Below are 25643 nucleotides of genomic sequence, written 5' to 3'. Positions count from 1 at the left end.
CCTTTGAAAAGGGAAATCCCTGTAGAGCAGGATTTGTAAGAAGTTGAATGAAATTTACATTTCAACACATTGTTCCTTTCTACTTCCTACAGAGGACTCTCTCACATAACAACTGCACTTTTTTAGAGTTCTTTGCTTTAGTTTGAGTTGGTGGCAAAAGTCCTGCTGCTAAGCCACGTTACTAGAACATTTTGAAAGGACATTCACACAGACCAAAGTCACTTTGTTAAATAACACTCTACAATTTGGTGCTGTGGGGAAAAAATAAAAACTTTGAATTTAGCAAATCATGGTTGAATACCTTCATAGATATCAGTTTTTATTTATGTGTTTTATAGGATCCATTGGGAACGACTTTTTTTCTTTCCTTAATATGAAACACTGATAAATGTCTGTATATGCATATCAGTTGTGTGCTAAAATGCCCTAAGGAATTGCATATTGTAGATATTTGTGAACCTTGTAAAATGCAGTCTTTCAAGGTTAAATTTGTGGTAATCTCTAATAATGACACTGCGGGGGCTCGTGAGTGGCTCAGTCAGTTCAGTGTCCAAGTATTGATTTCAGCTCAAGTCATGATCCCGGAGTTCTGGGATCAAGCCCCGTGTCAGGCTTTGCATTGAACATGGAGTCTGTTTAGGATTCTCTCTCTCTCTCCTTCTGCCCCTCTGTCTCTCATTCTCTCTAAAAAAAATTAAATAAATTTAAAAATAAATAAAAATGAGACCGCACTATTTACTAAAACAGAGTTTCACTTAACATTCAAAAATCATGTCATTTCTTTATGGAAAAAAGATGTTCAAACATTGCAAAAGTTTATTCTCAGTGTAAAGTCTAATACATGATAATTTGTATGCAGCAATCACTATTTCCCTCAAACTCTATGATGTAAGTATAAATTTCCTCTCAACATGGTCAACACTCAAGTTATATTTTTTTACTATTTTTATGTCGCAATTTACTTTTCTACAAAATATATGGTTTGTATTAGAGAAGTGACCTGTTTTAGAACACCAGCTGAATGAACTAAATCTACCAAATCTACAATAGAATAATCTTGCCATTTTTGGGTAGTAGAGCTGGGAGAATACAAAGAAGGTAGCTAGCCAAATACCTACCAGTACAAAACCACATTCCAATTTCTCAGATATTTATTCAGCTTCTATTTGATTTTTTTAATGATGCATAAATATCTGAATCATAACATATTTTATTACCTTTTATAACTCTAGATTATTTCCAAAAGTTGTTCTTATATTTAGATGAATACTTTCTCTCCCTTCAACTCATGTCTCTTAAATCTCTATAGAATCATATCATTGATTCAAATGTACTAAAAATCTATGCCCACAAAAAGAATTACACAAAAATGGTTGTGACAACTTTATTCATAGTAGATAAAGCCTGGAAACAACCAAAGTGTCCACAAACAATAAACAATTTGCATTATATTTATATAACTGGATACTATGCAAAAATAAAAACAAGTGAACTATTCATAAATGGGATAGTATGAATGAATCTCAAAAATATTATGTTGAACAAAAAGAAACAGATACATGAATATATAATGTATGGTTCCACATATATGAAGTATAAAAACAGAAAGTCTATGGTGATAGAAATAAGAAAATGCTTGTATCAGGGACTGGGGAAAAATGACTGGAAAGTGCACAAATAAAATTTTTCTGGGTTGTGGAAATGTATATTTTTAATTGAGTTTCAGTCACATGGGTGCATCTTATTGTCAAAACTTATCAAACCAAACACCTGAGATCATTACATTTTATTATGTATAAATTATTTATCAGTAAAAATAAAAAGCCTTAGACCTGTGGTATTGTAATTATATTCATTTTTGTTCTTTCCTCTTTTTACAAATATATCAAACTTTTTTTTAAGTTTATTTATTTATTTTGAGAGACAGCAAGCGAGGGAGGGGTAGAGAGAGGAGAGACAGAATCCCAAGCAGGCTCCACACTTTCATCATGAGCCCAATGCAGGGCTCAAACTCACAAACCGTGAAATCATGACCTCAGCCAAAATCCAGAGTCAGATGCTTAACCGACTGATTCACCCAGGTGCCCCCAAACATTTTTGACATTTAAACTTAACACCATAGTATCACTAAAGTGAATAAGGATTAGCTGTCATCAGCTTTGTTAAGTCAATATGATTGTCCTCCCTCTCTCCAAAAACACAGACACAAAAACGAATATACCCGTTAGAGTATTGTCGAGGAAGCTGTATAGTCTGGATGTTCATATTACCCAAAATTCATATTTAGAAAACTAACCTCCAAAGTGAGGACATTAAGAGGTGGGGCCTTTGGGAGGTGATTAGGTCATGAGGTTAGAGCCCTCATGAATGGGAGCAATGACCTTATAAAAGAGGTCAAAAGAGCTCCCTTGCCTCTTCTGTCATGTGCCATTAGGACTCAGCAAGAAGGTGTGTTGTCTGAGGAAGGAGGATTTCATCAGACACTGAATCTGCTGGGGTTTTGTTATGAGACTTCCCAGTCTCCAGAACTGTGAGAGACAAATATCTGTTGTTGAGAAGCTGTTCAGTCTCTGGTGTTTTGTTTGAATGATCCAAGATAGAAAGTTGGTACCAGCAAGTAGGGTTGCTGCTGGAACCAATATGTACAAAGGTAGAAGCAGCTTTGGAAGTAGTTAATGGATAGAGGTCAGAAGAGTTCAGATGTGCACCCTAGAAAGGCCTACACTGGTGTGAATAAACTGTTAAAAAAGATTCTGGTAAACCTCAGAAATAAAAGAGGAGTGCTATAGAGAGAGCTTCAATTTTCTTAGAGAATGACTAAGAGGTCGAAAACAGAATACTGCTAGAAATTTAGGCAGTAAAGGTCATTTTGTTAAGGTCTCAGCTGGAAATGAGGGACATGTTATTGGAAACTGGAGGAAAGGTGATCCTTGTTATAAAGTGGCAAAGACTTGGCTAAATTGCATTCATGTTCTAGTGTTCTGTGGAAGGTAGAATTTGTGAGCAATGAAATTGGACATTTGGCTGAACAAATTTCTAAGCAAAATGTTGAAAGTGTGACTTGGCTTCTCTTGACCTTTTGTAGAAATGACTAGAAGAGAGAAATAATTTAAAGATGAAATTGTTAATCAAAAGAAAACAGAAGTTAAAGATTTGAAAAATTCTCAGCCCACATATATTGGGGAACAAATGAGGAAACCTGTTCAGGAGAGAACAGAGGGTATGGCAATTTGACCAGATTTTTACAGACCAGCCATATCAATGGGAGCTAAAAGCTATCCATCTAAGCAATGGAAAAATGACTCCAAAGGCATTTTGGAGATTATTGGATATGCCCTTCCCAACAGAGACCCAGAGTGTAAGAGTTCTGGCAAGCCTGTGGGGCTAGTGCAGAGAGATCCCCGGTTATGGCAATGCGCAGGAGAGCCCTAGAGGCAGGACTTCCCTCATGACCTCTGACAAGAAGAGCCTCTGGCAGGCTATTTTAGACTGAGGGAACTTTGGACTAAGGCACAGAACCACAGCAGAGGTAAGATCACCTCAGAGAACCACAACAAGCATGAGGCCGATGCATAGATCCTTCTTAAAGTGCAGGATCACTCAAAGCAATGGGTGCAGAACTTTGTAGAGCCTTGGGAGTAGACTTTTTAAAAGATAAGACTTTGTACTTTAGACTGTTGAATTGACATTGGAATCAGTTATGACTTTTAGGGTCACTGACATGGAATTCATATATGTTGGATCCTAGAAGGACACAAATTTTGGGGAGTCAGGGCAGAATGCTGTTCAGAACGTTTATGTCCCTCCAAAATTCATATGTTGAAATGTAAACCCCAAGATGGCGGTATGGGGAGTCCTCATGAATGGGGTTCGTGACTTATAAAAGAGGCTCAAGACAACTCCCTTGGCCTTCCATCACGGGGGTCACAGCCAAAGACATCTATCTAGGAACAGGTCCTCAAAAGACACCAAATCTTTCTGTGACTTGATTTTGGAAATCTCAGCCTCCAGAACTGTGAGAAATATTTGATGTTTACAAGCCACCAAGTTTATGGCGTTTTGTTATAGCAGCCTGAAAAAACAAGACAGGAGCAAAGCTACAATAATGATTCAATGAGACCTCACCCTTGGGTATATAAAGTTAACCTAGGTGAATATTTGAGTTTATCTGTATATAATAGATTGTTGCAACCTGGAAACTTGTTACTTATGGTATATATAGAGTATATATAGAGAGAGATATAAAGAGAGAATAGTTATATTCTCTCTTGGGAATTGGAGAGACGACGATGTTATTTTAAAAAGAAAGAGAAAGAGAGAGAAAGAATGGAAGAGAAGAATGAAATTGAGTCTCAAATAAGTTTAAGTGATAGAGAGGAAAGGCATTTTAGGTTCCTGGCAGCTTCCTGGTCACTTAGTAGGTGTTGTTTAGGTTAGAGGCTAAGAACTCCGGCTTAGGAAGTCAACCATCTCTTCTCAAACCATGTTTACTCATCTCAAAAAACTCTGACTCTAACCTCTCTGAATCGATTTATGTTTACCTATAAACCTGTTATTAAAATAGTAGCTTCTATTAGAGTCCTGCTTTACAGTATAAGAATAGAGTACATTTTTTGTTTATATCAATCAATAAACATAATATTGGAACATTTTAATTGATGTCTCATATATATGAAATACAGATAATCACTAAAACCCTGAATAAAGTATTAAAGAAATGGCAAATCTCTTCAATAAAATCTAATGAACAATAAATGCTTAACAATTTCTCAAAGTTCTAAATCTTTGAGGAAATGTGTTGCAATTGGAAGCTGGCAATATCACATGAACTTGAATCTCAGGCCAAACTGCATTTTTTATTCACATGAACAAACAAAAACTTGGAGGAAAGATAAACTTTCCACCAAACCACACTTAAAATAATCAAATACATTATAATGACCACAACAACCGTAACATGAAAAGAGTTTTGCATTAACATTGAAATAAAAATGTGTCTAATATTATAAATGTGTCTAACTTATATTCCTCCAAAATTAAGATATTATTCTCTCAACTCAGATATTTTTTATAAATGGCTTAGATAAGTTAGCTTCTAATCAAATGCAGCATTTTACTTTTGTGAAATGTCTCATTTAAATAGCATGCAAACACAGCATAATTTGGAATTATTTGTAAAGTGCTTTATCCTGTCTGTAAAGCACAAAATTCTACATTTAGAGAGAAACGTTTTGAGGTAGAGTAGCTTTTTCCAACATAAGTTTGAACAACTGATAAGTCAAACTTAGTGATTCTTTGAGGATTGATTTAAAATTTGTTAGAACAAACTGAAAAATGTGATAGGGGACATGTTCTCTTTTCCATAGAACAGAATTAGCTTTTGGCAAAGGCACCCTTGCAGTTAAGGCTGCAGGATAAAGATGTTTGCATGCAAACATATTATTTGGATACTTTTCCTTTCAAGTGAGGTTAGTGACATTCAACTTGAAAGCTAGAGGTGGGTGTGTCTGTACCTGTATTCACTTTTGTTGGGGCTAGTAGTCATTTGAGCACACAATATTCATTTCTTCTTCAGTGGGGTGCCTTATTTTTTAAAGAGTTATACTTTTTTTTGGAAATCCTATGAATGTTGAAGCATAATTTTTTAAGCCTATTTAATTATTTGGTTTTGGGAGAAAAAGGGAGAGAAGAGAATCCCAAACAGGCTTAGCACTGTCAGCACACAGCCCAACGCATGCCCTGATCTCAAGAACCCTGATATCATGACCTGAGCTGAAGTCAGGAGTCAGAGGTTTAACCTACTGAGACATGGAGGTGCCCCGAAACATAATTTTATGCCATAAATATGATGAATATTTTTTATTAGTTCAAATGGATTAATTAGAATTGGCAGGACTAATTCAGGTATAAACTAAAAATATTTCTAAAGTATTTTCTTTGTGTGACTATGATTAAAGTTGAGAATTTAAGGGGGCACCTGGGTGGCTCAGTCAATTACGCCTCCAGCTTTTGATTTCAGCTCTGGTCATGATTTCATGGTTTGTGGCTTCAAGCCGCATGTTGGGCTCCGTGCTGATAACGCTTAGCCTGCCTGAGGTTCTCTTTCTCCCTCTCCCTTTGTCCCTCCCTCTCTCTAATAAACAAATAAATAAATAAATAAATAAATAAATAAATAAAACTTAAAAAATTGTTAAGAACTTAGGTAAATTTTGAAACATTTTTCTTAAAAAAGAGCAAAAAAATGCACAGTGACCCTTACTGATAACTTTTTAAAAGTTATTATATATATGATATAATAATATGTGATATATCATAATACATATGATATAATAAAGGAATGTGTAGTATGAATAGTGGCTCCAGTATGTGTTAGGTGTTAGTCATATTTGTAACATTTTACTGTAACCTGCTTTTTTCAAAAACTAAGTCATGCCATATTATGAGCCTGGGATTTCTGTACCTGAAATATTACAGAGATTATTCTTCTAAATATTATCCTATTTTTTCCATCACAGGTATCAGAAGGTCAATAGAAGAACTGAATGATGTGGCTATATTTAAGGACGGTGCTATTATTATGTTTTCCTGGGTCAGGCTGGGAGTTTTCTGAATGCAAAGGTGGATCTTATCCATAGTGTTTCATTTTAGATTTGCCCTAGATACCAATTTGTTACACCGAAGCACTCCTATCTCATCCAATTTTTCATAATCTAAACTGTAACTTTTAAGCAAGAAATCAAGGAGCAGTTATGGAAAGGCAGAGACATGAAAATGTGCTCTGAACAACTTGTGAATTGAATTGCAGGAAAAGTAATTGCTAACAGAAAAAAAATGGCATAACATACTTTCTATTTGAGTGCATATACAATTTGTTTGGATGATATATTTTCTTATATAACAGACTAAATACATTCTAAATATCATAGAAATTTTTAGTATGTGAAATTAAATGTCAAATATAGATGAAATGTATTTTTAAAGTTTCACGGAAATTAATATAAAATTATGTATTTAATTTAAACAAGTTAAATATTTTTGAAATCTTTGTCCTTTTGCAAAAAAGTTATAATGACTAACTTCGTTTTGGAAATTTTTACTTTTTTAGACTTTTGTGTATTTAGAGAAGGATAATTTAAAGAATTGAGTTATTAATTTTAATATAAAATGACATAAATTGAGAAAATGTAATAATCACTAAGTTAAATCACTTGGTATAACACAGAATGGGGTATACTGAAATAATTATGATAAAACTAACCAAATACTGTGATAACTAACTAAATCATCATTGTCTAAATAATTACTAGCTTCAAGGATAACTATATCAAACATAAAGATAAGTGTTTATCTCAAAGTTGTTTATGATGATATCATTGACATAGAATGTTATAGGATCTGTAGGGAGTTTTTAACATTTTCTTTGGCTCCCTTAAACACAGATCATGTTCTTAAAATATAAAGATAATTTAGTTAACTGAAGTTATTGCATGTGATTACATATTGCACCATAGAACTTATTCAGGATTCCGGTGCTAACACTACTGAATTACTGCTATTGGCCAAGAGAAGCTTAGACAGAAATTTTAAATTGGGAAGTCTTATACATATGTCAGCAAAATTCATTTGAAGTCACATGCAGAAAATTGGAAGGTATGAACTATATATGTCAAACAAAAATAAAATCAGCTGGAAATTTTGAAAATACACAAATAATACAAAAATGTATAAATTTGAATAAAAATGTCCAGAATGTTTGAGAGAGAATATGAGGTTACATATGTGAAGACAGGAGCAAATAAAGAAAAAAGAAAAAGTATTAGAACGCTTTAACTCAAGTGCATGTTGCTATTAGAATCTTTTTTTATATTATGTAATAAAATCAGCAATAATTGAAAGAGCTTCTGTTGCAACAGAAAATCGATATCTGTTGATATGTACAATTAAACAGTATGAATTGACATATATCCCCACTGACTACAAGTTACTATTTTAGAATATAAAATTGTGTTTCTCACTTGATAGAAAGGGGCAACAGATCATTACTCCATTGCATATCAATGCCAGGTATCACTGGGGGTGGACTCTAATGAAGTCAAATACAACTTCATGCTCCTCATAAATCAGTGATCCATATTATTACCAGTATTTTTTCTTACTTCCTAATTAAGAATTAGATCAAGCTTTGTCATCTTCCATATACTAAACTTATTTCTACTTTGTATTGCTTCTATCTAATTTTAACACATCCATGAAGAAATAAAATATTTTTCATAAAGACTTACTCTAAAGTCACTCTAATTTTGTTATTTAAAATTAGTAATCATAGGGGCGCCTGGGTGGCTCAGTCAGTTAAGTGTACGACTTTGGCTCAGGTCATGATCTCGCCGTTCATGAGTTCAGCCCTGCGTCGGGCTCTGTGTTGACAGTTCAGAGCCTGGAGCCTGCTTCAGGTTCTGTGTCTCCCTCTCTCTCTGCCCCTCCCCTACTCACACACTATCTCTTTCTCTCTCTCTCAAAAATGAATAAATGAAAAATTAGCAATCATAGCTATAAAAATACATCATATGAAATCAATGTGGATAACACTTTTTCTCCCCTACACAAATACTGTTCTTTAGAGAATACATGGTGGTATTAAAACAGGTTTCTCATCAGAGGTGTCATTCTGGTCACATGAGATCATGGACTGACTATCATAAAGCTGTATTTGGATCACAAATATAGTAGTTCTATGTGTCCTGGAGATCAATATCACTAAATTGAATTTTAAATGCTTTTATTCACATTTTATGTATATAGAGGTAATACCACTCTCTCATACCAAACAGTATCATTTTTGTGGTATCTTTCAGATAGGAGATGCTGATGCACATCATGGGCAGCCTCCTAAACCACACTTGTTCCTGACACTCTTCATCACATAGGCACCAAATAGGTAAATTCAAGTTCCTTTATTATCCTTCCAAGAACTATATACATACACACACACACACACAATTTGGCATACTCTGTCTTTCAGAAGATAGTATCTATTTGTTTCTCAATGGTAAGCTTGAGTACAAAATATTTTAGCAACTTACCAAGTAAAGACAACAGCCTATTGTTCTCCATAGCTATTATATAAAAAAAACAAATACTAAAAAAACATTAAAAATTTATCTTCTCTCCATTTTTTAAAAATTTTTTTTCAACGTTTATTTATTTTTGGGACAGAGAGAGACAGAGCATGAACGGGGGAGGGGCAGAGAGAGAGGGAGACACAGAATCGGAAACAGGCTCCAGGCTCTGAGCCATCAGCCCAGAGCCTGACGCAGGGCTCGAACTCACGGACCGCAAGATCGTGACCTGGCTGAAGTCGGACGCTTAACCAACTGCGCCACCCAGGCGCCCCTCTTCTCTCCATTTTTATAAACAATACAGATAATATTCTCATTTAGTCTAAAGTTGACCACTTTTCTTTAAACCTTTGTCCCATACTTAACATTTTGTGTGTGTGTGTGTGTGTGTGTGTGTGTGTATTCTACTTTAAATCTTATAATGAATTAAGTCGTGTTTGAAGGTACATATTAGGATCCGAGAAAATCACTTTTCTTATTCTGAATGATTGTTATTCAGTGTGTGAAATTAGTTTTAAATAATTTAGTTTTTATATGGTTGAAGTTGACACAAGAGGTACTAGAGAAAGAAGAGGTTAAGTTTGAAACGATAACCACTGAATAGTAGCAAAATTAAATAAAAATCTAAATAACTCGTGTGTGATTTACTAGTGGTTGTTAATATAACACTGAAAATTCATTTCAGAATCAGGACTAGGCGACATATTACCATACAGATATAATTTTGTATCTTTGGTGACTGCCATAAAGTTGTATCACACACATTTGCTAGTAGTGTTTTTATAAATCATTGTTCACCTTAAAAATTAGGGAAAAATCATGTAATTGGAAAATACATCCTATATTTTGCTTGCTCAAAAAAGGATTCAAACGTAAAGTTGGAAAATTCATTTTACTATGATAATATGCTAAAAATGCTTTTAGAATATATAGTCTATTGCTATTGCAGATGTCAGCATAAGTGGGAGTACCTACAGGTTTATACCAATGTATACTTTACCTGAGGATTTTACAAGTTTACTGATTATATAAGGAAATATTTCAAAAATATATTTCTATATTTAAGTGAGGAATATATATATTCATATATACTATGTATGTAATCCATATATACACATACACACTTAAATAATTAAGAAAAGAATATAAAGTTAATACTTCATTATTATATAATATATAAATAAGTAAAATATATGTTTTTATTACACATTTTATGTTATGCTATATATCATAATTCACCTGGCATATATCATACATTCTCCTCATATATATATTTCTTATTTCATGGATATCTATATAGATATAGTTAAAGATAATAATATAAATATATACACCAAGCTATTGATATTGATTGATGGGATGGGATTAGGCTTGGGGGAAGAGAATATTGATATTTTTTGTTAGGCAAAAAGAATTCCTGTCCCTTCGAAGGTCTTTGTCGCTGAATTGAGAATCAAATGAACATGAGGCAGAATAAGAGGAGACAATTAAATCTAGTAGCATATATATCCACATAGACATGGAAATTGCAGAGACACTCAGGCAAAATGTGCTATATATCTCATTCTGAACAAAGGAGAAGGGGATAGGGGTCAGGAACTTCAAAGGGAAGGAATGCAATTCACAGGTGAAAGGAAAAGAGTAATGCTTGGTGAATAGATGGTGGCCTTGCCGCATTAGATGGGTTACTCAGATAAAATTTATCTCTGGTAATAACCTTTATTCTGTAAAGACCTTCCAAGTAGAGTTTTTGGGTTTTTTTTTTAATTTTTTAAATGTTTATTCATTTTTGAAAGACAGAGAGAGACACAGCACAAGCAGGGGTGGGGCGGAGAGAAAGGGGGACACAGAATCTGAAGCAGGCTCCAGGCTCTGAGCTGTCAGCACAGAGCCTGACGTGGGGCTCGAACTCATGAACTGTGAGATCATGACCTGAGCCGAAGTCCAATGCTCAACCGACTGAGTACCCAGGCGCCCCCCAAATACAGTTTTCTTTATAGTTAAGGGAGGGGCAAAAGTTTCTCTTGAGCCCACAGGGTCTTGATTACCTTAAGCTCACAAAAATCGACCTGCCAAAATGGCTCATTTTTGGGCAGCCTGCCTTTGGTCTCTACATCTTCTTTATATACCTTTGTATTGTTTACATTTAATGTAACAATTAGGGTTTTATTTTTTAATTTAAAACCAAAGTATTGATTTAAAAATCATTTTTCCTTTACTGCACTTTTGAAGTGCCATAGTGCTTTTGACGAATAGGATGTCTTCCTTCCCACCCGTTGCAAACCCTCATTCAATGTCTGTTTCTCCTTTCTGTCTGCTCATAATTCATTCAGCACATTGAGTTTTTTTCTATCTTGGTTTGCCAAATCACTTACATATCAGAGTGTGGGGTCATTTATGAAGTAGCAGCTCCATATTAAATATATTATTTAATAAAACATGAAGTAATAAAAATTTCTGTAATGGCATTTGTGTACTAATAATCCAATGCAACATATGTCAAACACATGCATGTTTGCTCTCAAATTGCCACTATTTATGTAGAAGAGAACACGTATATAATGTGATATTTTAAATATGTGCATTTAATATAACTATATGCATCATTTGCTCCTCTTCTTGTTTTCTGCATTACTTTATTAGAAATTCCTTTCCCCTTAAGAAATTAAAGATAATGTTGATACAGGAAAGGCACAGAGTAAAGGCAGGTTTTGAACTTCCAGGCTTGCCTATGCCTTGAGAGAGAGCAATGGAACACATTTTGATGTTAGCAAGCATCTCAATCTCAGTGAACGGTGCATAAGTAAAACCTGACTAGTTTGAATTAACCAAAGAAAGACTAGATAAATAGAAGAGAGGTTGGCTAGACAGTAATGTAGAGAGACAAATGTAAAAATTGACCATGTAAGCACTGGCCAGGTTAAGGCAGGGTGCGCATCTCAGCCAATAGCTGGGTAGTGTCGTCCCTTGGCATTCCTAATTCTATTACCTAGATGAGTATAGCATCGTTTAGTTTGATGGAATTCAAGATTCAAATGTTGTAATGGCCTTATGCTCATCAAGCCATATTCTGCTTATTATTCAACTTCGTACAGTTTCTGGCTTTAAAAGAATATGCTAATCATGCTGCTGAGTGTTCTGGTCTGTTGAACAATTATATTTCTCAAGACAAAGAAATAACTTGATGTGAGAATTTTATACCTCAGTATTCCAGCTTGCATAAAGTGAGAACCCTTGTGAGACACAGGGGCTCTCCTGTCCTAAATTATATTGAGCATTAAGGAGGGTATAATAATAGAATCACAGAGATAATTCCCCCGCAAAAAAACTCTTTAGATATGATCAGTTGAACTTTTCACAGTATCAGTTCTCTGCATTACTAACCTTGCCATGCGCTGTACTTAGCACTTCAGCATAATATTACTGAAATAAAAAAAAATATCTGTAACCGCCTTTTTAAATTAAAATTATACTACACCAGAATTTTTCAGTGATTCATTCAACAATATTTACTAAATGTCTACCATGTATGAGATGTCTGTGTAAGAGCAGTGAACAAGTTAGACATGGTCTTTGCCTGCAAACAACTCCCAGTCTACTATCTAGAGAAGGACATGATAGTGTAATGTACTAATAGGAGGTATGTGAAAGACACAGAAAGACCATGAGGAAGGACTGCCTAGGTTTGCCTGGAGGAGCCAGAGAGCTGTTTCCCGGCAAAGAGATTAACAAGTGGATAAGCAGGGAAGTACATAAAGAGACATTGAAAATGAAGGACATTTTAAAGCCAAAATATGTTCCAGGAATTAAAAATGCTTTAGTACACCTTTTAAAAAGTGAAAAATCACTCAAGGGGACAGTTAAAGAAAGTCAAATGTATGATAGGCTTTGTATGCCATGCTAAATAGTGTACAGATTATTTTAGACAGTGGCCAGCTTTGTCTTTAGCAGTAAGAAAACAAGAAGGCAGATTGTGAAAGAAAGAATTGGAGTCTCAATTATTATTAAAAAGATGTGAATAAAAATGGGTTTAATACTAATTCTTGCTAATATTTTCATATGTTTGCTTTTTTCTTCATAGCTAGATTATAATATTGAGAACAGTATTCATAATTTCCAGTTTTATATTTATTTTTCTTCCAAGTGTCTTATATTTTTAGCAGCAGAAGCTCAATATATACTTTTTATTTGATTATGGCTAATTAAGTAACTCACTATATTAAAACCAATGATTTAAGTATTCTAGTTTTATGGAAGTATGGATTGATCACAAAATTAAACCATTTTTCTTCTTACTAAAAAATCACAGACATTTTTAAAGAACTATTTTATCGCACCCAGCATATGCTCCAATTAATAACATTCAAATTTCACAAACACATTAAAGAAAATTATTCTGCATAAAGTAAAGTATGTTTGTCTCATCATTAAATATATATTATTATTACTGAGAAATAAGGGTTAGGAGTACTGTAAGTGTAAACCAAAATAGTACTGTTGATGGTTTTAATTGAAATATTTGTTGCAAAATCCCTTACAAATTAAGACATAGAAGAAAGGAAATACATTTTAGAGGGACAATAGATGATAAACAGGTAAATAGATAAAAGGATATATAGACAGAACATTGTAATACTTGTAGGGGGTATGTATTAATTACATTCCTTTCCACAAATTCTTGTCTCTTCTCCCATTCTTTTTGGAGAGAGTGGTAGAGCAAGAGAAAGAGAGAATATGACTTAGAGATCAAGAGGTCTAAATACTGTAGGTCCCTTATGTCAGTTTCAATCTTATTTGCTGCTTAGCTGCTTAGGTAACAATTTTGAATGACACTGTCAGATTCAATTTGCCGTGACAGTGATGGAGCACTTAATTAGTAAGTATCTTAGGTCATTATTACTATTTAATGATTATGTGGGACTTTCAAACCGTTATTTTTGAAACATAGGTGAATGCTTTGTACATATCATACAGTTTTCTTTGGAGATCCTAACTTCCTTGCATAATATCTTCCAAAAGGACAAAATGTTTTAGGAAAATATTCAATACTACAATGTCATTTTTCCCATAGATATCAAGAAGGCCTTAGAAATATTGACAGTTTCCAAAGACTATAAAGAATACCCAAGTGCTATAGGATACCACCCATTAATTCAAGAAAAGTTATTTGAGGAAATTTAGAACTGCGCCACCGAGAACTGTAGTGTAGAAGATACTCTGCTTCTAAAATTGGTGATAAAATCAAATTGCCATTTCTCAAGATATTTCTAGGCAGCAGCATCTACTTTAATGTGAACCTCTTCCTGCAAACATGTTGCTGGTATGACACAGTTTGCACTCAATACTAATTTGAAAATCCATTTGCTTTTAAGATATAATTTGCTTGTTTAATAGCTTAGTTTTAGGTTTAAAGTATAGATTTAATTCTGATCCTCTAAACAATGCAGAGTCCCCTCTTATAAGTATTCTGCATGAATAAATGAGCTACTAGGGAAACTATTTCAATCAGGTTGACTTTTTGTTGAAGTAACATTTTCCATTCTGCTAAAGTTCAACCGACATTGACTTCACTGAATGGCTGTTGGGAAATTGCCCTCGGAGCTTTATTTGGAACCGCTACCGTCTTCATAATGAAATGTTGTATTGTGAAAGTCACGCTCAGAGTGTTGATTCTGTTCCTAAGTGACATTGTTGGAGCATAACATACATTTAGTTACCTACCTGACAAGTTGTCTATTTAACAGAGAAAAAATGATCTGACTATGATTGATGGCACAGCTGCCCCTTCTCAGTGATGGGGAAAATAAGCTGAGTCAAAACAGATCTGGCTACACCAGAGCACGTCTGTCTGCAGTGCTGTTCTCTCATTTCTCTTCATTTGGATAAGAAGACTTTCCTTTGAGCGTCTATTCCCACAGTCTCCAATCTACCAACCACTGTGCTTATTGCTTTCTTCTTTTCACTTTGAAATTACTTTAGAGGCATTATTCTGCTCTGGTCGGCATCAGAGCAAAGCTTTTCATACATTCTCAGCTACGTGCTCTGTAGGTCAAGGACAACAGTGTTGAAAATTAAAATCCTTGGTAAGAGTATTTAGTAAATAATTTACTTTTTGACTACAAGCTTCTTCTGCTCTCTGACACTCTGACTTGAGTTGTTTTTTTCCCCTGTGTCTCTAAAGCATTCCGTTGGATACCTGCCTTATGATTGTCCTGATATACAGTAAACATGGACTCAAGCTCCAAAGTCTGTATTGCTCCCTGTGCTTCTGCATATTTTTTTTTTTTCAAGTGAGGTCGATAGGTCAGTATGTCCTTTAGTGGCAGAGACTAAAAGGAAACAGTAAAATAAAAACCAAAGACAGTCTATGTAGTTTACACTTACTCTTCATGAAGACAATGTTCAGAGAATAAGTGTCACTCTGGCAATCGAAACAACTGATTTGTGGGGATTAGAAAAAGTATAATCCAAACAGCCAAGCAGGGTATAAATACCAAATATTAAAATAGGCACTTTTTAGTAAAAGAGGAAAATTTATACTGAAAAGTTATATACATCTCAGTCATGTTTCTTTTTTACTTCAATTCATTTAAATTCAGGTACAACAATCAAAAGACCTGGGATTTATACCAGACTTCAGGGAATATACATTGTATTCAAGCACACACACATAAAACTAAACTGTGAGGAGTCTGGAAAAGTAAGTGATAGCAATATGCACAGAATTTAAAAATAATTTTGGAAATAATATCTAGCCATACTTAAGAAAAAAAATCAAAAAAAAATTAAAAATGAGTAATGACAAACTAAGACAATGTAATATTCTGTTGCTCATTTGGAATCCATAAGTGAACTGTACCAAAGGAACATCCATCAAGGAATATTAGCAAAAACATCTTTATTTACAGAAATCACACACAAAATCAACATGCATGTATTTTTGTGGATCTTATGAAATCAGAATCTGTAAACATATTTCTAAATTATGGATTAACTAAGTTAGTTATTTATAAACGAGAGACAAGTAGAATAAAACTCCTTTTGTTTTTGTTTTGTTTTGTTTGTTTTTCTTTAGCTGATACAGAAAACCCGGCCAGAAGCAGCAGTCTTAGTAAACAAACAAACAAAAAACAAAAGGAAGTGGAATACACTCTTGGCTTGTGAATATACCCCAAACAATGTTGTCATAGAGGTAGTGTTAATTTTCATCCAAAATGGAAACCTTCTTTCTGTATACCTTAGAATAAATAAACATGTACTGTCAGGTGATGATGAAAAATATGATATGAATGAAATATGAAAATATGAGTGAAAAATATGATAATAGGGAAAAGAGTCTTAAGGCATTTAATCATTTTGTATAAGTATGATACAGTTTATGCAGACTAACTGACAACATATTTTCTGATAAGTTCCACTCTTTTTTTATTTATTTTGAGAGAGAGAGAGAGCAGGGGAGGGGCAGGGAGAGAGGGAGATAGAGGATGGGAACTGGCTCTGTGCTGACATCATCAAGCCCAATGTGGGGCTCAAACTCACGAACTGTGAGATTATGATCTGAGTCAAAGTTGGACGCTTCACTGACTGTGCCACTCAGGCACCCCTTTCATAAGTCACTTTTAAATAGAAAGTGAAGGAGTGAACCATACTTCTATCTAGGGAATATCATACAAAGCAGGAGAAACAGCAAATTCCAAGGACTTGATGTTGAAGAATCCTTGTCATATTTGAAAAATAGTGAAGATGAATGGTGAAGGAATTGCAGAATCTAATTATGACTCGGGAATTAATCTTCCTTCCTAACTGCAAAGGATCGTTTGAAGGACACAGGATATTAGCTGAGCACACCAAGCTACAGTTTTGCCTTTTCTCCAAACTCCAACACAAAGAAAGCATTTCTCATAGATGAATTAAGTGTCTAAAGACATGAAGGACATATGGGGCACCTGGGTGGCTTAGTGGGTTAGGTGTCTGACTCTTGATTTTGGCTCCAGTCATGATTTCACGGTTCATGGGATCGAGCCCCACGGCAGGCTCTGCACTGATAGCATAGAGACTGCTTGGGATTCTCTCTCAATCTCTCTCTCTCTCTCTCTCTCTCTCTATCTCAAAATAAATAAATGAAATGAAATAAAATGAAATCACTCCTCTTGTCTTCCTTGTAGGGGCTTCAAATGATGGGCTGTCACACTGCTTAGGAAGTCTTCCCTGATTTGAGAAATCCTAAAAGCCCAGGAACTAGTTGGAACAGAATTAATAGACAGAGTGTGGGCAGCTTTAGTAAATTTTAAATGAAGGCATTTGTTAAAAAGTCATTCTTTAAATTATTCATTCTACATTTAAAAAAATAAAAAATAAATTAAAAGAAGCACCTGGGTGGCTCAGTTGGTTATGCATCCAGCTTAGGCTCAGGTCATGATATCACTGTTTGTGGTTTCGAGCCCTGCGTGGGCTCGGTGCTGACAGCTCAGAGCCTGGAGCCTGCTTCGGATTCTGTATCCTTCTCTCTCTGCCCCTCTCCTGCTTGTGCTCTCTCTCTCTCTCTCTCTCATTCTCTCAAAAATAAATAAACATTACAATTTTTTTTTTAATTATACATGTCTGCCATATTTCCTCCTACAAGCTGGGTTAATAAAAAGCAATGTACTGAGTTTGTGATATAGATAGAGGCCTTATTTGAGTTTTGACTTTAAGCAGATGATATTCAACACTGTATGGATTAATACTTTCTAGGCATTGTTTTTTTACTGTAAAATAATTTTTATTTGAAATTTGTAATTAAATCATTGATTCATTCACTCAATCAAAATCTTGAGCAACACTTTTGAATAATCATTAGCAGAGCTGAGAAGAGAATCATTGAGCTTGAAAATAGGAACTTTCCAAAATGAAATGTAGAGGACAAACAAAACCCACAGAATATCCAAAAACTGTGGGGTGATTACAGAAGATGTAACTAACATATGTGTAATTGGAATGGCAGAAGAAGGAGAGAGGACAAATCATAACTAACATTTGAAGCAAAAAGAGCTACACATTTTTCAGAATTAACAAAGGACACTCGAAGCCTAGAAAACAAGCAGAATGAGTAGAAAAAACAAAACAAAACTAAACTAAACAAATATTTAGGTTAAGCGTACGTATGAGTTTGTTAAAGCTGCTCTAACATTAGTTTGTTAAAGCTGCCATAAAAAGTGCCAAAAACTGGGTGACTTAAACAACAGAAATTTATTTCTGACAGTTCTGAAGGAACTGTGGCAGAGGTTGGCAGGGGCTATTTTGTTCTGAGGGCCGTGAGGGAGGGAGGTATTTCAGAGCTCTCTTTGGCTTTTGGATGGCTGTCTTCTCTTTGTGTCTTTAAATTATCTTCCCTTTCTTGATGTCTGAAACCAAATTCCCTCTTCTTATTAACACGCTTGTCATATTGGATTAAGGGCTATCCTAATGACATCATTTGAACTTGATTAGCTCTAGAAAGAATTTTTTTTTTTTCCCAAATAAGGTCACATCCTGAGCTACTATAGGTTAAGACTTCAAAATATAAATTGGGGGAGGGGCACAATTTAACCCAATACCACATACTGCATTTAAACTGTAGGGAAACAAAGGCAAAGAGAAAATCTTAAAACATCCAGGTGGGGAGGAGGAATACCTTACTATAGAAGAGCGAAGATAAGAATTACAGCTGACTTCTTGTCAGAAACCATGAAAATATGAATAGAATAAAGGAAAATATATAGTATTTTGGAAAAACCTCCTTAGAATTTTATATCCCACATAATTATTCTGCATAAATTAAGTGGAAATAAAGACTTTTCAGACAAACAAAAACTAAGGGAATTTATCAGCTACAGACCTACTACTTAGAAATGATTTTTTTTGAGGTGGGGAGTGGCAGAGAGATGGGGAGAGAGAGAATCTTAAGCAGACTCCACACCCAGCGGGGGAAGCCTGATACAGGGCTTGATCTCATGACTGTGAGGTCATGATCGTGAGATCAGGACCTGAGCTGAAATCAAGAGTGGGATGCTTAACTGACTGAGTCACCCAGGCACCTCTACACAAGAAATGTTTTAAAAAGTTCTTTAGCCAAAGAAAAATAAATAGGCCAGAAACTAGAATCTACATACAGAAATGCATAGAAAAATAAAAGGAAAAAATGAAGGTAAATTTGTTTTTGTTGTTGTTTTATTTTTTTAATTTTTTAACGTTTATTTATTTTTGAGACAGAGAGAGACAGAGCATGAATGGAGGAGGGTCAGAGAGAGAGGGAGACACAGAATCGGAAACAGGCTCCAGGCTCTGAGTTGTCAGCACAGAGCCTGAGGCGGGGCTCGAACTCATGGACTGCGAGATCATGACCTGAACCGAAGTCGGACACCCAACCGACTGAGCCACCCAGGCACCCCGTTGTTGTTTTAAATCATTGTATGGTAACTGCTTGTTAAAGGCAATACTTGGGCCAAATCACAATATTTGGGTGACTCTAGAAAATGGATATATGCAATGAATGACAATAATTTTTAAGGGATAAGAAGGAGGAATTGGGAAAGACTTTGTTATAGATTTGCCTGTACTACATGTGAAGTGGCATGGTATTATTTGAAGGTACACTTAGATAACTTTAAATATATATATGTATGTATATATATATATAGACCCTAGTTCAAACACCACTAAATTTTACAAAGAAGTTTATTGGTAATCCAAGAGAAGAGGAAAAACTGGAATTATGTAAAATGCTTAATTAAAATCCATAGAAGTCAGAAGCAGAGAGAGAACATAAAAAACAAAAACCAAAAGCAACTAATAGTAAAAAGTGATAAATGTGGAGGGGAAAATGTAATAAAAATGGTAATTATTAGTCTAATTAAAAAAAACAATCACTTTTCATGTGTATAGTCTAAGTATATCAATTAAAAGATAGGCTGACATTGTGGATTGAAGAAAAAGGGCCCAACTATATGTTGTTAAAAATAAATCAACTCTATGTATAAACATTCAGATAGGTTAAAGTATAGATCAGAAAATAACAATTGTAAAAACATATGTGTCTAATAACAAAACACCAAAATACATAAGGCAAAAACTACTAGAATTGAAAGGAGAGACATACCCACTCTTATAATTAAAGACATTAATCTTTCTCTGTCAGGAATTGATACATCAAATAGGCAGAAATTCAGTAATGATGCTCTACATAAATGAAGTTTGTGAAATAAAATATCTTTGAACCAAGTAATATTCAAGTATCTTAAACTATGATTGTTTCTCATTAAAATTAAAACAAAGATATTAAAGCTATATAGCAAATTATAGATTTGTGTTATACATCTTTTGGTCATCTATTTAAAAATCACTCTTTTAACATTTACTAAGTATTAGAATGTAAGAACAAAATAAGAATGTAATTCTGTATTATTGGGAAGCTTTAACAAATTAAAAACTAAAAAAAAAAAAGAAAGAAAAAGAAATAATGCATAATAATGGAGAAATATTTTATGATATAAATTTATACCTATAAAACCAAGAGACTTTATTAGGAAAAAAATACTACATGTTGAAAGATAATTTGATAGAAAAATAGACAAAAATAAATACTTTTTTCCCTAAGTATCTCAAAACAAAAATGGAAAGCATAGCACGTTAACATTGAATATGAAAATTATCACATATCCAACAATAAATTTAACAAGGAATTTTTAGGGCTTATATAAAAAAATTTGGAGATAAAATAACACATTTTATTTTATTTTATTTTTAAAATTTTTTTTAACATTTATTTATTTTTGAGACAGAGAATGAATGGGGGAGTGTCAGAGAGAGAGGGAGACACAGAATCTGAAACAGGCTCCAGGCTCTGAGCAGTCAGCACAGAGCCTGATGCAGGGCTCGAACTCACCGACTGTGAGATCATGACCTGAGCCGAAGTCAGACGCTCAACCGACTGAGCCACCCAAGCGCCCTAAAATAACACATTTTAAATGAGAAGATACACTATGTTGTCTTTTGTTTTTAAAGATTTTTTTTTAATTTTTAAAATTTATTTTTGAGATAGAGAGCATGAGCAGGGGAGGGGCAGAGAGAGAGGGAGACACAGAATCTGAAGCAGGCTCCAGGCTCTGAGCTGTCAGCACAGAGCCCGACGCAGGGCTTGAACTCACAGACCACCAGATCATGACCTGAGCTGAAGTCGGACGCTTAACCGACTGGGTCACCCAGGTGCCCCTATGTTGTGTTTTTTTAAAGGGAAACTTACTACAGTAAAATTACTATTTCTCTAAAATTAATTTTTAATTTTAATTATTATAATTAGAAACTATTTTTTGATTAAAAGAAATGGCTTAGAACCAAAAAAAAGGGAAACCAATTAGAGTAGCAAATAAAACAAAACAAAACTTATTCTCCTATACATAGTAAAATACTCTATAAAATCATTTTATCTGTCATTCAAATATACACATTAATTAAACTAGGAAAAAAGCACCAAAAACAATATTAGTATACATCAGAATTTTTTATATAGCAAAATAGTTATTTAAATTTAGTTCAACCATGTACATAATGGAACTAGCAAAAGCTAATATAAATCTGCCAGAATGTAAAACTGGATACCTACTCTATATAAATGCACATAGATAAAAATACTTTTATAATTAAAAGAAGAGAATATGAGTTTGGAGTAGATCTTTCCTTTTCTTTTTTTCTTTTCTTTTCTTTTCATTATATATATAGAGAGAGCATGAGTAGGGTGGAGTAGATATTTTCATGATGATGTTACTCCCCACTATAGAGGGAAAATGCATATATTTCATACATAAACATTAAAAATGCTTATAAAAAGTATAGCATATGTATAATTTAAATAAAAGAACAATTCTAGGATAGGGAAATATTTGACCCATTTATAAAAATCATAGCACTAATATATATAACAATCTAAACTTTCACTAGCAAGATAGATTATAAGGAAAATAAAAAAGCCAAAGAATATAGATGGTTTAGTGGGGGAAAAAAAGTGTTGGGGCAACTGGGTGGCTCAGTCAGTTAAATGTCCAACCTCGGCTCAGATCATGATCTCCAGGTTCTCGGGTTCCAGCCCCTCATGGGGCTCTGTGTGGATAGCTCAGAACCTGGATCCTTCTTCAGATTCTGCTGTCTTCCTCTCTTTCTTCCCCTCCCCCACTCACACTATGTCTCTCTCTTTCTCTCTGTCTCTCAAAAATAAATAAACATTAAAAAAATTTTTTTAAATGTTAATGGAACCCTGGTTTTAATATGAAGAAACAACCAACATTCTCAAAATTCACAGAAAGGCAAATTAAGGTGTCAATGATATACCGATGTATACCTATAAAATTAACAAAAATATTTGTAAAAGATGTATAATATCTATTGCTGGAAATGTTGTGGAGAAAAGGAGATTCTCATAAAACATTGAAAGAAATATAAAGTTTCAAGTCCTCTTTAGAAAGTAATACTTAAGCAAACCCACAGTTACAATTTTATCTATAAATTTCATTTTTCAAAATCTAACCCACAAAGCAGAAGCAATACTTAATGCAACTGAATAAAGATAATTATTGATGCAATGCCTATAGAGGCAAAAGGGTGGATTCAAAATAAGTGCTATTTATAGGTGAATGATTGACTAAACTTCATTCTTGTGTACGATTTATACAGGTAGTAGTAGGGTAAGTAAGAGCTTTGAGATGTATTGTCATTTAAAAAATGTTTTTAAATGTTTTTAAAAAATATGATAGAGAAGTGTACATTAAAAAAATAAGGCAGGAAAATTACATATATCAAACTATGATTTATTTCTAAATGATATAATTTGATTAAGAGTTAAGATGTCCAGATTTTGCAACTTTATATATCTTAACTGAGCATTGATATCAGAAATTTTATTCAATTTAATATCACATTTCAATGATTTTAACAACTTATGAAAACTATATTTCATTTGCTAGACCATTTTTGCATTTACGTATTAATGACTAAATCAGAAGTGGTTTAGTAATTAATTTTATGAAGAGTGCTAGGTTAATTAATAAACTGTGATATATGATGAAAGAGCATTGAAAGTGAAAGCTGAGAAAATATTACATTCAGGTCCCCGTATTCTGTGTCAAAGAACTTATTTTTCTTTGATACTGCTTCAAAAGTCTTTCATCCTCATGCTTCACTGACACTTAAAACAGCGTCATAGTGGGAGTGGAAATATAAGTGACAGGTCTAATAAATTAGCAATATCCTTCTCACTACACTCCCCCTCATTTTTGGCTGTGAAATTTCACTTCTTATTAAAATTTGTATTCTTCAAAGTTGAATGGGAGTGGAAGATTTTTTCTGAGTTTTATCTGCTCTAGAGATGAGCTGTGCCAAAAATTCTAAGGCTGAAAAATGTCACTGGCCTTTCACTTGGAGTAGCAGAGAGCTTTTCAACATTTCAGGAAGGCTGGGCCAAGTTTCTAATGGTTAAATAAATTGCCTTCCAAATGGCACAGTCACAGTGGTCTGGACCACAGTATGGATGACAGTCTCCTTCATATATGGCCATCTTTTTGTACTTCTTTCTCTTCTTAAAATGTGAACTACATAGATTAGAAAATAAACTAAAACCTAAAAAAAAATTTAAAAATCACAGTAGAAAAGGTGATGTTGCCGTCTAAACACGTCTAGATCAATGGTTCTGGAGATGCATTTTTTTTTTCTAAACTGGGTCTTGTGGAATCTATTTAGTGGACTGCAACCAGTATTAGAAAATGAAAAAAAAAAGGATAGATAATATGCAATAGAATAAAATTACAGTGAGAGTTCATCACATGTGTCATACATCTTTTCTTAGTTTATATATGCATACATATCTATAAGGGTGTGTACTCTGGATCATAATCTGAAATATATTTCTGACTATGATTTGTAGACAAAAATATTTGAAAGCCATTGCTGTATATCATGTGCTGTGGTTCCAGCGTTTGCCCATTAGACCTAAAAATAAATCAGAAAGGGCATTCTGCATACGACAAGATACATTAAAACAATATATGCAAACCCTACTTCTTAATTTATTTTCTGGAAAATCTTTTAAATATAGCAGGAAAAGTAAGGATGGACTTATAGAATGATAATACTTATAGTTTTATTATAGTCTAATAAGCATTTTTATGAATAGCATGAGGTAGTACAGATGAAGTTTTCATTCATGTAATGTTCCATGAAAATAAATTTATCTGTTAGAATTTGAATATGTAAAACAGCCTCAGGAATTATTTCTTCTCTTGCTTGCTGCATAAGAAATTCATTAGATAGTTAAAATAACAATTATGAATCACACTATATAAAACTTCAAAATACATATCTTTATTGTGTGTATGTATACACATGTACACATATAATTTATTAAGATTAAGCATCATTCTCATCAAGTGATACATCTTTTTGATATACATTTTTGAATAGTTAATTATGCTATCCAGAGAGGCAGCTGATTCCTTTACAAAACCCATACATCTTTCTGTCAAAATAAGCCAAACTCCAAACTATTGATGAGATAAAGTTTGCTGAGAGAAGTGTTAAAACCACTGGGACCAAACTGAGATAATTGTGTGCAATTCTTGAATTAAAATAAATCATTCTAACAGATGAAATATGAGGAAGATCTGAGTTTGATTCAGATATTGGAGAAAAAAACCTGCTTGGAATCATTAAAAATCAAAGTTCAAGATATGTGGTTTGAAAACTACGTGCCTAATTTAAAATTTTATACTTTTTGTTAATACATAATGCTATTTTTGCTGAGCTTTAAAACAAGCAGAATTTTAGGAAGAGTTTTGAATATTATCATCAATATTAAATATCAATTTTATTATTATTCAGAAATTTGCAATGTTGCCCATTCATTTTGAATTAAATCACATTAAACAAACAAACAAACAAACAAAGAAATGAAACTCAAAGTAAAACAGTAAGTCTTTTCTTGACAGGGCCAATAATAATTTATACCATTGTATATGGAATTTAAAATCTGGTCCCTAGTCAGTTTTACTAGATATATTCTAGTTTGAGAAAGGAGATACATATTCTTAATATTCATAATATTAATAAATTTAGAAATAAGTGTTTATCAGGTAAAGTAATTAAATTCAAATATGTATGTATCTGATACATTTTAATTCTTTCAGTTTTTCATCCTGTGATATAGATTAGTGGAGAAGAAGGCAGTCTATTGGATTTGATACATGACTCTCCCAGTGAAATTGTATGACCTTTGTTATTTATATTATCCAAGCCTGAGATTTCTTCTGTGTACAATGGTGGTTTTAATAGTTCTTACATCATAGGATCAGATAAATAAGGAGGGAATATTTGGCATAATGTTAGAAACTAATAAGTATTACACACTATTGCTATTAATGCTATAGATTTTTTGTAGTTATTCATTTTTTTAATATTGTATGCTTCTGGTTTGATCAAGTATAATTTGAGATTCTTAATTTTGTCTGATTACAGAAAAGACAAAGT

Source organism: Felis catus, chromosome F1, assembly GCF_018350175.1.
Source record: "Felis catus isolate Fca126 chromosome F1, F.catus_Fca126_mat1.0, whole genome shotgun sequence".
NCBI lineage: Eukaryota > Metazoa > Chordata > Mammalia > Carnivora > Felidae > Felis > Felis catus.
Note: the sequence above shows the minus strand (reverse complement) of the source record.